Below are 12,442 nucleotides of genomic sequence, written 5' to 3' on the forward strand. Positions count from 1 at the left end.
TTTACACTGGTGAGACGCTACCAGAACACAAATGACGTCATCGATCGGACAACAGGACAGATGGATATGGGATATCCATCTTCGCCACAGGTTTCAGACTGCAGTGATGACTGCCCGGGCCATCCCAGGACTTATTCACCCCAACACAGTTCCACAATGTTTACGTCATCACAGGATCAGACCACGACTCCCCATCATACGACCTACATTGACATCATCGTGATGGACGTCAACGTGCCTATAGACGCGTGGGAGAACGTTATGCACAGGTCTGTGTCTTGGAGAGGAATCGCTTTGGTGGTGGTTCCGTGATGATCTGGGGTGGAGTAACAGCATGCCAAAGAACTCCTTTAGTGATTGTTCAGGGCAACGTAACTGGTGTGGGCTACAGGAATCAGATTCTTTGACCTGTGGCAGTTCCTTTTCTGCAACGTCATGGCCTTGGGTTAACATTCCAACAGGACAATGTCCGCCCTCATACAACAAAGGTTGCTATGGATTTCTTGCAACACCACAACATTGACCTACTGCAAGTTCACCGGATCTCTCCCCGGTAAGGCATGTTTGGGACGAGATGGATAGACGTGTACGCCGTCTTCCTCATTAGCCAGGGAATGTCCTTGACGTTGCAACAGAACCTGAGAGAATCTGGCATGATAGCCCACAAGCCTTCTTTGCACGTTTGCTAGGCTCTATGCGTCGTCAATGCACTGCTGTTCTCAATGCCAATGGTGGACATAACCGTTATTGAGCTTGTGACATGGTCGTTTGACCCCTGTCCCCTTGTGTACACGTGACGTCATTGTGATTGACTTTTCAACTGAAATTCTCCAGCCTTGTTATGCTCTCATAATCCTTCCATTAATATTTACATGTACCCATGGCATTGTTATCGTACTTATCAACTGGGATAATATTATGGCAATGCACAGTTTCTTTATATGACAAGTGTATTCTCCCATACAGTAATATTTAAAACAAGTTGTGGGTTTACATGCAAATGATGCAAATGCCCTCAAGCGAACATTTTGGTGACGTGCTGCCAATATGGCCAGCATGCAAAAACGTGGTTGGGCTTTGGGCAGAGGAAATATCCTTTCTACTGATATCAGTTAGTGACACATGCTACGAGCTGATAACACTGTAAGTATCTGGATACAGCTTGATAAGGAGATCTGCACACACAAGGATGTTTTGAGTAATATCAGCCTGCCTGTTATTTGTAACGCGTGCTGGAGGTGGATAAAATTAAAACGGAAATGAATCTGAAACGGATATGTTTGCAAGGTTTTGAGATTTGTCAGATACTGATGTGAAATAACAGGAGGTTAAAGAATTAGAGTTAGCATGGACGAACTGATTGATTGGAATGTAATGTTATACATTCTAGGATCTCTTTAAAAAGTGCATCATGTTAATCGTCATTGTTTTATGTCGTGGAGACTAGAATTGTACACATGGGAGGACATGCTTACCTTTTTCTGTCAACACCTGGTGTCCTTATTGATTTTCAGTTATCCATTCTGTTTGCTTTCGCACCTGTTTTTCCCTTGATACCAAACGGCATTTGTTTCTGAGAAGAGTGAGGAACAGTTATCTTTTGTACTGACGTTCTCTATATATGCTTTTATATGATACCTCTCTTCGATGCAAATGATACGTCCCCGTATCGATCAGTAATCCCTGGCTTCCACTTGTTCATCTAATTGGTGCTAATTGGTTGCAGGCTTCCCTTGTTGTCTTGGAATATACCCACATTGCCTACTTTTCCTGCCTGCCCTTCTCCCACATCGCCCATTTAGCTGGGAGTCCACAACGCCTAATATCTGTAACCTAATACATGTAACCTAATATCTGTAACCTAATACATGTAACCCAATATCTGTAACCTAATACATGTAACCTAATATCTGGTATATGACGTATATAATAGTCTCTATGAGAATCCAGTACAACCGATTTTATCACATGGTTCTACTATCCTTGGAAATCAGGAATTCAGTTGCATTAATGCTGTTCAAATCAGAGCGTGTCGGTTTTTCTTGGCGTTAGCGAAGAAAACCCAGACCTGGCTGTTCGTGGAGAAATGGAGTGGTTATCCCAAAAACTAAAATTTCTTTCGATTTGTGGGAAAACTGAAGTGTATGTCTAGTACCAGAATTGTTGCAAAAATCCGGAACTGGTCATTCAATTTTGGGAAATCTTGGGAATATGCCATTCTCAAATCTTTTAACTCGTCACAGCTTCCATCATTGGAATTATTTAATTATTCATTACGTGCCTTCTGAATTAATTGAACTTTAACTGTCTACACTGGACTCGGAAAACTGACAACAGGAAGACACAGTACTGATTTAGCTAATGCTTTATTTTCCATTGTTAATTATGTTAATCAAATGTTTGGTATTCCCGTATATTGCGGAGAATGTTTGACTTTTTAGGACTCTTAATCTGAACTTAGTCAGAGTTGTATTTTAGCAATATTCCCTAAGGCCGGGCGGGACAACTTAGGAATGGCCAGTGAGTCCTAACTGGACACACAGAAGGGAGCAAGCTACAAAGACAAATTTTATATCATTGGAAAGATCTCGAGAACTTATGGACTTTCTTTAGACGATGTGTTCTTGATAGTACAAGCATAATCACAAAACTATCTAGACAAATACCATTCTGTGTAAATACATTTCAAAGGCTAAATATTTGGAAGAGTGTGTATGAGACCGTCCTTTCACTTGTATCAGATCATTTATGACACATGAATTTATTATCTGAATTGTTGGGCTTGGGGTATTTTTGCATCAGAATACGAATATCTAATTCATCAGCAGGAAACTGAAAACAGACAGTATGTACACTTCTGTGGGTATAAAGTATCCTCATGATATTTTGCATGTATTTGTAAACTTCAGGTAATAAAAAAGGATGATGATGTTAATACCTCCAAGACGGGTATGAGGAATCTGAACAATTCATATCATTATATCATTAGATGTTTTGGTTCAGATCTGTGTTAGACTTATTCCATACACTATGTTTCAGGCGTACGTCTTGGCAAAGAGGTCACAAGAGGCAGACTTTTTCAATCAGCACCCGTTCGTTTACTTCTGTTTTTAGTACTCAGTGCCTCCTGACTATTTGCGTCATGGTTGCACTGTTTGTTGTTTTTAGTTCCCACCTGGCCTGATCCAGTTATCTACTCCTTGTTATTCAAGTACATGATGTTAGTCACAGCATTCGATAATTCTAATCACTTGGTTGTTGTCACTGTTAGCTTGAACATGGTGAAAGAACCTACACAGAAACTTTGCTATATGCAGTTAACACGAAGTTATTATTAATATAACCCGATACCGCGGATGAGTGTCTTAAATTCTTAACGTAAATTCGAAAAAAAACTAATGAAAGTTTTGCGCCGTTCTTGAGTTGTGAACCGAGGATTAACTTGCCATTACATCGGTGATGGTTAAAAGGTGTCGGCCCGGGAGAACTACTTTTTAAATTAGCGTAGTTCCGGGAAAGCTACTTTCTCCAACGCAAGATTGTACCGCCAAAGCTACTTAACTGAAAAAACACTGTGATCAGTTAACCCTGACAATTACCGATTAATGGAAAAAACGACCCCTGTGATTTTCTCTTGTTTAATGCGATTTGTTTCCTATTAGGATCACAGAGTACAGCATCCAAGTGTGTGATGTTTACAATTTTGATTAGAACTACACCCGCCTCCAACTCACATCTACTCATGTTTGTCAATTTCCTATCTCTCATTATATATATTTATCTCATGGGGCTATACCTTCAGTTATCATGGCAAATGCACAAGTAATAGTAACGTTCGTTGACACAGTGCGCGGAGGACAACATATATTTTTGATGGATACAAGTTCAGGTGTCGCAGAAGTCAGGCAGAAAAGAAATACTGGAGATGCACTGTTGTTGGATGTCCTGCTCGTTTGACAAGGTAGTACATTTTGTTTTACATTGATACGTAGACGTTATTGCTGAGCAAATTACGGGGTAAACTAAAATGTTTGAAATATTAAATGATGTTAGATAGATAGAACTAAGTATATATACACCTGGAAATTAATCAAGCAACACCCCAATTTTTTCTATTGGAGCAACTTTGAAGTGTTCTGACAATCAAAATATGCCGGGTTGATATAGTTTGACACTTTTTTATTCAACAGACGATCTCTGACAAACAACTTAAAGGGAAAAAGTATCAAGACTTTGCTTTATTGCAACGAAATCCAAATTCTTAAAACTGTCTTAAATTCATGAAAAAATGGACACAATTTACTATTCATCCACAGACGTTGTTGTCAGGTGTATTAACACAAATGTCACATGGAAAGAAAGAACAGTCATCTGAGAGTCTGCACACCGACTTTCATCAATATCTAGTGTGTCCTCCCTGCGCACGCACCACCGATTCCAGACGCCTCCTCATTCCTTGGATGAGTCTCCGGATCTGATTCTGGGGGATCCTGTTCCACTCCTCATGCAGGGCAGCCGTCAATTCGTTGAGATTATGGACTGGTGGGTCTCTCTGCCTCACACGACGGCCAATAAAGTCCCACAAATGTTCAATGGGGTTGAGGTCAGGGCTCATGGCAGGCCATGGAATTCTGTCAATTGCATTTTGCCGCAAAAAATCATTTACAGCATGCGCCCTGTGAGGTCTAGCATTGTCGTCCATAAATATGGGTCTCGTTGCCAGAGGATGGTTCTCAAAATGAGGTACCACAGCCCTGTCAAGAACCTCCTGTTGGTAACGAACACCGTTAAGGTTGCCACGGATGGTAATGATATCCAACTTGCAGTTCATGGAAATGCACCCCCATACCATAACGGAACCTCCCCCAAAGGCCACAGTCTCCTGGATGTTCCGTGGAGCCATTGCTGTGTTCCTCTGCCTCCAGACCCGAGTACGACCGTCCACCATGTGCAGCAAGAACCGGCTCTCATCTGAGAAATGGACCTTCCTCCAAGAGGCAATGTTCCAGTGCAAACGGTCATTACACCAGGCCAGTCGGGCTGCCTTATGGGCTGGAGACAGTCTGGGTCGCTTGATTGGCCTCCTTGCCCGGTATCCTGCAGCTTTCAGACGATTCCGAACAGTCCTGTTCGAGATGGGTCTCCCTGGAAGCCACTCCTGTCTCAACCGAGAGCTCGAGTCGAAGGACCTGCGCCGTACAAGTCTCAGTAAAGCTCTGTCCTCCCGGACTGTGGTCTTCCTGGGTCTTCCTGGTCTAGGCAGGTCTTTAACTTCATTAGTGGCCCGGTATTTTTTCAAAAGTTTTGAAATTATGGAATGATGTCGTCCGATTTGAGTCCCGATTTGTCTTAGAGACATACCAGCATTCCTCATGCCGATTATTTGCCAACGAGTGGCCTCTGATAATTTCCTACGTGCCATGACATTGAAATGAATGAAAAACCGAATGCAATCGACAACCTGCGCTTGTAAACACCCCAGGGAAAAAGTGCATTTTTCGAAAGTTGAGGTTAAAGCAATGCACGTGCGCTGTGCAAGCTTCACGCGCGTCATATCAACCCATGAAAAGCTCATGCTGTATGTCAATACATCAAAATTGAATAATCAATCATCAAAATTACTTCGTTTAACTTTGTTAAGTTTTTATGTGTCTTTGAATTTGGTGTTGCTTAATTAATTTCCATATGTATATATAGGGCGAGGTTAATATGTTAAATTTACTCCCGAGCGTAAGCGAGGATGTACTTTTGGATATCAACTCATGAATATTCCTTTTGCATACAGAGACAGCAGACTTCATGCCGTGGAAGAAGGAGAACACACACATCCTGCTGTACCATTCCCACTTTTCCAAAGGGATCAGTCAGTGAGCGAAGTGTCCTGTGCCCGACTAACAGCCTACCCTAGTGCTCCACAGAGGAAACGCCGCTACCGGCAGATAGACAGTCGTCTTAGATCCCTGAGTCAAGATCTACGGAGCCAGGACATAGATGATATGGAATATGTTGACTGTGTATCTGAACTGTTAAAACTGGTGTGATGTGAGGATTATAAAACTTACATTTTACATGTATATACATTTATTTCATTTACATTGTTTGTAATATATGGCGAGCAAAACCGAACAAATTAAATATGGTGAATACGGTAACTTAGTTTTTTATTGCCTTCATTCCCGGTAAAGCTACATCTCCGTAATCACATACCGTGACGCAAACCATCCTCTATGACCGGTAAAACTACCTCTACCTTCCTCTTTATAATTAAGAAAGTAGCTTTCCCGGCCCATATCCGGTTAAAAAGACCTGCGGAGTAACATGTTACTGTCAGCCGTCTCATTGGGGGACGGACAAAATCCCATTCCAGAATGACTAACGTGGTACAATATTCCGTTTATATTTGTTAGTGTTACCTTTTTTCACCAAGACCCCAGTGAGTGAATTTTCATCTCATCATGACATAAGCTAGTGAGATAAGTTGATTGGCGTGTTTTCGTAACAAAGGCCAGTGGTTGAAATGTTAAATTGTATAAATGTGTCTGTGATGATGACACTTTATATCAGTGTTCCAGTGTACCGTCGTCATATTATCAGTTACATGTTTTTCAAACAGGAATAGAAAGACTTATCTCAGTCACTCGTGGATTCGTACAAAATACAGTGTTAAACTGTTTGAAAAAATTCTAATCATTATGATTCACCCATCCACTTCTAAGCATACACAATATAGAAGAAGTTGTTATCCATAAATATTATATATTGAAATGTTGGGTTTTGTACATACAGAACTTGAAACTGACAATCTGAGTTTGCACCCAGTTCCGTCCGACCCAGTCATACGGGGAAAATGGAGGCAGTTTGTTTGCAGCCCACAGACGTAAATAACACGTCATGTGTACAGGAATCGCTCCTGTCTGTCTGTGTAATTACATAATGTGACAGAGACAGACCCCAGGTGCACGAGCCATAAATCAATGTATAGTTTATTTGTGGTGTATACCCTGACAGGTGTTCAGTTGGTCAATGATTGAAGTTGAGTATTGCATATTGTCATTAGCAGACAAGCAGAGTGACAGGTGACAATAAACAGACATTGCGTTTTGTCTGTGACAGAGACTGCTTGTCATAGTCAGTATATATTTCTATGTTTCCATATACATCATGGAAAACATTTCAGTTTTCAGGCTGAACAATAAAATCAGCATTTCTAATACTACACATTTTTTGAAAAACACGGGCTGCAAATATGCAGGTATTGTACCAGTTTACTGTTATTACTGCCGACCCAAGATGCTTGTAACCACAAGAAACATCTGTTGTTCTCCCACTTCGACCGCAACGATAATCTTGCACACATCACTTGTGTTTATACGAGTTGGCTTCCCGGTTCAAGCTAATCACTGCACATGTGATATGGGTGGTGAAACCACTTTTCCGATTACGTGTTTTTTTTTTTTAATCGCGTTAATGTTCAACTTTATAAGTTTTATTTGCATTTTTTTATACTATGTAAGAACTGTTTTGTGTTGCACGTGACCTTGAACCGACAAAACGTACTGGATATAGTCTACAAAACGTCTATTGTCCATGCAGCACCAACTGGCATTGTTTTGGTGTATTCCCCGAGTGGCCGCTCTCTGGATTGCGCAATTATTAACCGCGATGTCCACCCAAGGACAACCGAACCGGAACGATGACTGCTTATAGAGACAACCTGATAAACAACCAATTAACAGGTGTGAAAACTCTGTGGCCACTTCGGCATAAATCATTGTTTCAACGAGCCAATTATATTTTCGCAGGTATTCTCACTTTGAACACTGATGCATTATCGCATAGGTCTTGTTTATCATCTCATCTGGTACGCTGGTCTCTCCGGGCATGTTGATGAATTCAAATTATGGCTCACATGTCTTACATTGTTATTTTTGTATGTATGTAGTATATGTCCGGTTTCGTCTCTATTCACCTTCAACCCATATCGCATACAAAACAATGTAGGCTTATTGGGATTGGAACATGCACCCCAATACTGTTAAACTAATCTTGCACGACGTGAATCCACTAAGAAGTTACAGCTGTGTTATAATGAAACAGGTGGGAATAATGCATAAGCCTTTTAAATTGTAAAAGCTATATAAATGAAATACTCGGTTGACTGGTACTAATAGGCTTTAAACAGGGGAAAACCACATCATTTAAAGAAAGTCTCTATTAAATTATATAACGAAGGTGTATTCAACTAAGATAATTCTGGTAGCAAAAGAAAAATATCAGATCAATTGATCACGCTAAGTGCTTATTACTTGGAATAAACATGAAACTACCTCTCACACAGGAGTATCATTAATTATGGTCTTTAATTTTATTAAGTTAAGATAATTCTGGTAGTGAAATAAACATTTCTGCCAGAAATTTCTGCAGAAAAAATTCTGCCAGAACCTTCTGCAGAAATGCATTTTCAGAGCCAATTTGTGAGCTTATGAACACGTGTTCATCTCCTCGAGATCTTTCCAGTGATATAAAATATGTCTTTGTAGCTTGCTCCCTTCTGTGTGTCAAGTTAGGACTCGCTGGCCATTCCTAAGCTGTCCCGCCCGGCCTTTCAATCCCTATACAGGGCTCACGACAGGAATACCAGATAAACACACCTCACAGATTTAACCACGCGGAGAGTCTATCCCGGGTCATTGGCGACAGTTCATTTCCCACCTGCGCTTTCAAACGTTTACAGTTAACCCTGGAAATTGTATTATCGTTACTGATTTCTTTACTCAGACGGATCGAAAGATGGAGTTAAGACATCAGCTGATACAAACACCTGTTTTCTAAGATTACATGATGGAAGTTCCATTCCTCTTTCAAAAGCTGTTTTCAATTTTATTAACGCTATTTCTTTTAGAAATCAAAGGAGAACAATTTCATTATTTATTCAGATAGTTTGTCTTAGAGACAATTAAAAAGACTGCACTTAACAAATCACTTGATTGTGTATAATCACAATCTGGAGAGACATCATCATTGTCCTAAACAGTTTTTTCAGAGATCAATCAAAAGTAAGAAACCGGATGTTTGTACAAAGGTACTCGTATTATCAACTGCAATAATAGATGGTACTGTATAATTAACTTGGCTATCAATGTCATATTCAGGATAAAAGGTAACTACAACTCAATCCGTTTTGCATCTTTTATTTTCTTATATATTATTTTATTTTGAATTTAAAAGTACTGACACTGGGTGGCCTTACCGTCGTGCTGCTTGCCACCTATCAACATTACCATGGGTAAAACGGTCTTAGGCATTAGTGATATTTCAGCACATTTGAAAAATCGGAGGAGAAATATTGTTCTGTACATTCTACGTTTTTTCAAACAATCCTTCCTTCAAGACGTCTGTATCTACGAATAATGTCTGTATATGCTACTTTCAGAACCTTCTGTTGCTGGCCTTACTGCTGGAACTCCCAGTCTCAAATATTTCTACCACATCATTCCAAACTGCGAGTCGAAATGCAAACCACGTTGCATCTAATGATGCATGATAAACGTCTGAACTTATTACATTGTGCAAGTGAAAGTACAATTGATGATACACGTCAAGATGCACGTGATGATTCACCCCAAGATACACGTGATGATGCAAGTCAAGATACACGTGCCAATGCAAGTCAAGATACAAGTGATGATGCAAGTCATGATACACGTAGTCATGCAAGTCAAGATATACGTAATGCTGAAAGTCAAGATACACGTGGTCATAATCGTCAAGACACGCGTGCTGATGCAAGCCAAGGTACACGTGATGATGCATATCAAGATACACGTGTGCATGCAAGTCAAGATGCAAGTGGTGATGCAAGTCAAGATACACGTGATGATGCATGTCAAGATACACGTGTGCATGCAAGTCAAGATGCAAGTGGTGATGCAAGTCAAGATACACGTAATGGTGCACGTCAACATATGAATCAAGATCAGTGTGTGCCGTGCAAATGTTCTTCTTATGGAGAGAGGCTGACAGCCGATTGTGGGAATAGGCAACTTCATAAAGTCCCAACACATCTGCCATCCAACATAACTGATCTCCAGCTCTCAGGAAACTATATTCGCCGCTTGGAAAATGGATCTCTCAGTTATGAACATCTTACCAGATTGGATATATCGTACAATGGTCTTCGGTACATTGAACTTGACGCTTTTTGAGAGCTAAGAGACCTAGACGTTTTGGATCTTACTGACAGTCATTTATCTCCAACAAAGGTCTATCGTGACGGGCTATTCAAACATCAGACCAACCTTAAAGTACTCCACATTAACCAAAATGTTCAACCTCGCCCTTATGACGCACGCTTGAAGCAAAAGTTGGAAAGGCGATCGTTGAAAGATAGCTCAAATTCTAGTTCCATTCAAAAGGACATTCGCCGTACTGGGGATCACCTTGAAGGAGATGCTTATCCAGGCTGCGCATTCAAATACTTAGTGTCCTTACAAGATCTGCGCATTGATGGACCGAATGAACCATACTTTGGGAAGGGATTCAAGAATTTGAAGCAGCTCCAGTCGTTATCACTAGGGGGACGGTTTAGGTTACACTCGTTACCTGAGGAATAATACATTTGAGAATATACCTCACTTAAAGACACTAGATGTGTCATGCTGTCAGTTGACTGGCATTGAAATATCGTCTTTTGAAGTGTTAAAGAACCTTACATCCCTCCTCGTGTCACATAACAGATATCTGGGAATATCAAATATGGGGCAAGCTACGTATGGACTGCAGAATTCGCGTCTGAGAACACTAAGCATAAATAGAATAGGCCGTATGACTGGCCGTAAGAGGTATCCATGTGAATACAGTATGCGCGAGTAAATTACCACTTTTCGATGTATCAAGAGAGACGATTTGTTGTTTCCTCACTGATTTAAGTTTTTACGGACCCCAGTCAGCACGTACTGACCGTAGATGGGTGAGATAACTGAGGAATACAGTTTAGATAAAGTTTTCCAGTGACTTTACAAGTTCTTTAATAATCTGTTGACTAATAACTACCTAACTTTGATGTGTACAGATCAAAAGTTTCCCAATGATTTTCATAAATAGGGACAGCCAGGTGTGCGAGAAATCATTTAGACAGCAGAGCACAGATCAATGAATCCAAAACTTTGTGCACGTGCTTCTCGAACACCTGGCTGTCTCTTCCTCTCAACTTCTCCCTCGTAACAAACAGTGAACTGTGTCAATATTTTTATGATAGTTTGTTAAACAACATTTTATATTTTTAGGATATAAAATCTGCAAAAACCTCACAGAGTTCGTATGATGTTTTAATTATGACCAACGTTTCACATAGTATTTTAGCTCTAGTACTTCTCGAGTTAGATTGTAATTCTTCGGTCAGCTTTTAAGTCAAACGCACTATACAAAGCTAGCATTAGAATTTACATCCGTGATCTGATGCAGAAGTGGTACACTCAAGTAGTTATCAATAAATTACATGAAATAAAACCCTATAAGTTGTTTGGTTCTTTTGTCCTTTGTTGACGATTTTTATAATTTACACGTATTTCTGGTGGATTTACAACCAACTTACTCCCTCTCCCTCTTTCTCACACACACACGCACACATACACATATACACACACATGCACACATAAACACACACACACATACACACACACACACAAACAAACACACACTCGCACGCACTCATTCCTTAAATTCTAACTGTGATGTCAACAGATCTAAATTTGCCCAAGGGCTTTACAACTCCCCTGATAATTCTTTGAATACCATTTCGGATGTAGTGCACAGGTCTAAAGTTACCCCAAAACTAATAGAACCATCAACCACCCTGAAAGGAATGAGAACAGGGTAATAATAATAGCGAGGAGGTAAACAAACCTCTAATCCTTTTAATATATTTTCGTAAACAATGTGTAGTTGGTGATCTTTAGTGATTTTAAGTTCAAAACGGGAATGTGTATTGCTATTTGTTACAGACACAACTCCGAATGTAAGCCTCAGCAGATCCAGGTACTAACCGTTACCTGGCGGTTCCATTTATCACAGGAAGTTGTCGGTTGACCCAGTGATAAAGTGGATTTACGTTAGCCATACTAAAGTAACGGAAATATCGATATTCTACATAAATTCTCTAGCAAAGTGTATGCTATATAAACGACAAAATATCTAGGAATCTTGGGAGATCGGGTGTGGTAATGCTAGTCTCTCGTACAGACCCTGAAGTAAATATAATCAAAGAAGCCCACGCAAGTCTAGAAAATGTGGCAAGTTTAGGCAGCTTCTGAAAATGAGGGCTGAAAGTCTCAGAGCTCCTTTTCATATCATTTCATGTTCTTTCATTATGAACTTTTTCAGTACAATATGTTCATATCAGAGACTGCTTGTACGTCATGGGCAATCCATACTTTCACACACT

The 12,442-nt window shown here is 40.2% G+C and overlaps 1 pseudogene; it reads left to right on the forward strand.

Annotated features, from left to right (window-relative positions):
* Positions 1 to 9,536: 9,536 nt before the first annotated feature.
* Positions 9,537 to 10,872, forward strand: LOC137278866 (insulin-like growth factor-binding protein complex acid labile subunit; annotated as a pseudogene).
* Positions 10,873 to 12,442: the final 1,570 nt, after the last annotated feature.

This window comes from Haliotis asinina, chromosome 3 (assembly GCF_037392515.1).
Source record: "Haliotis asinina isolate JCU_RB_2024 chromosome 3, JCU_Hal_asi_v2, whole genome shotgun sequence".
In the NCBI taxonomy this organism is placed as follows: Eukaryota; Metazoa; Mollusca; class Gastropoda; order Lepetellida; family Haliotidae; genus Haliotis; species Haliotis asinina.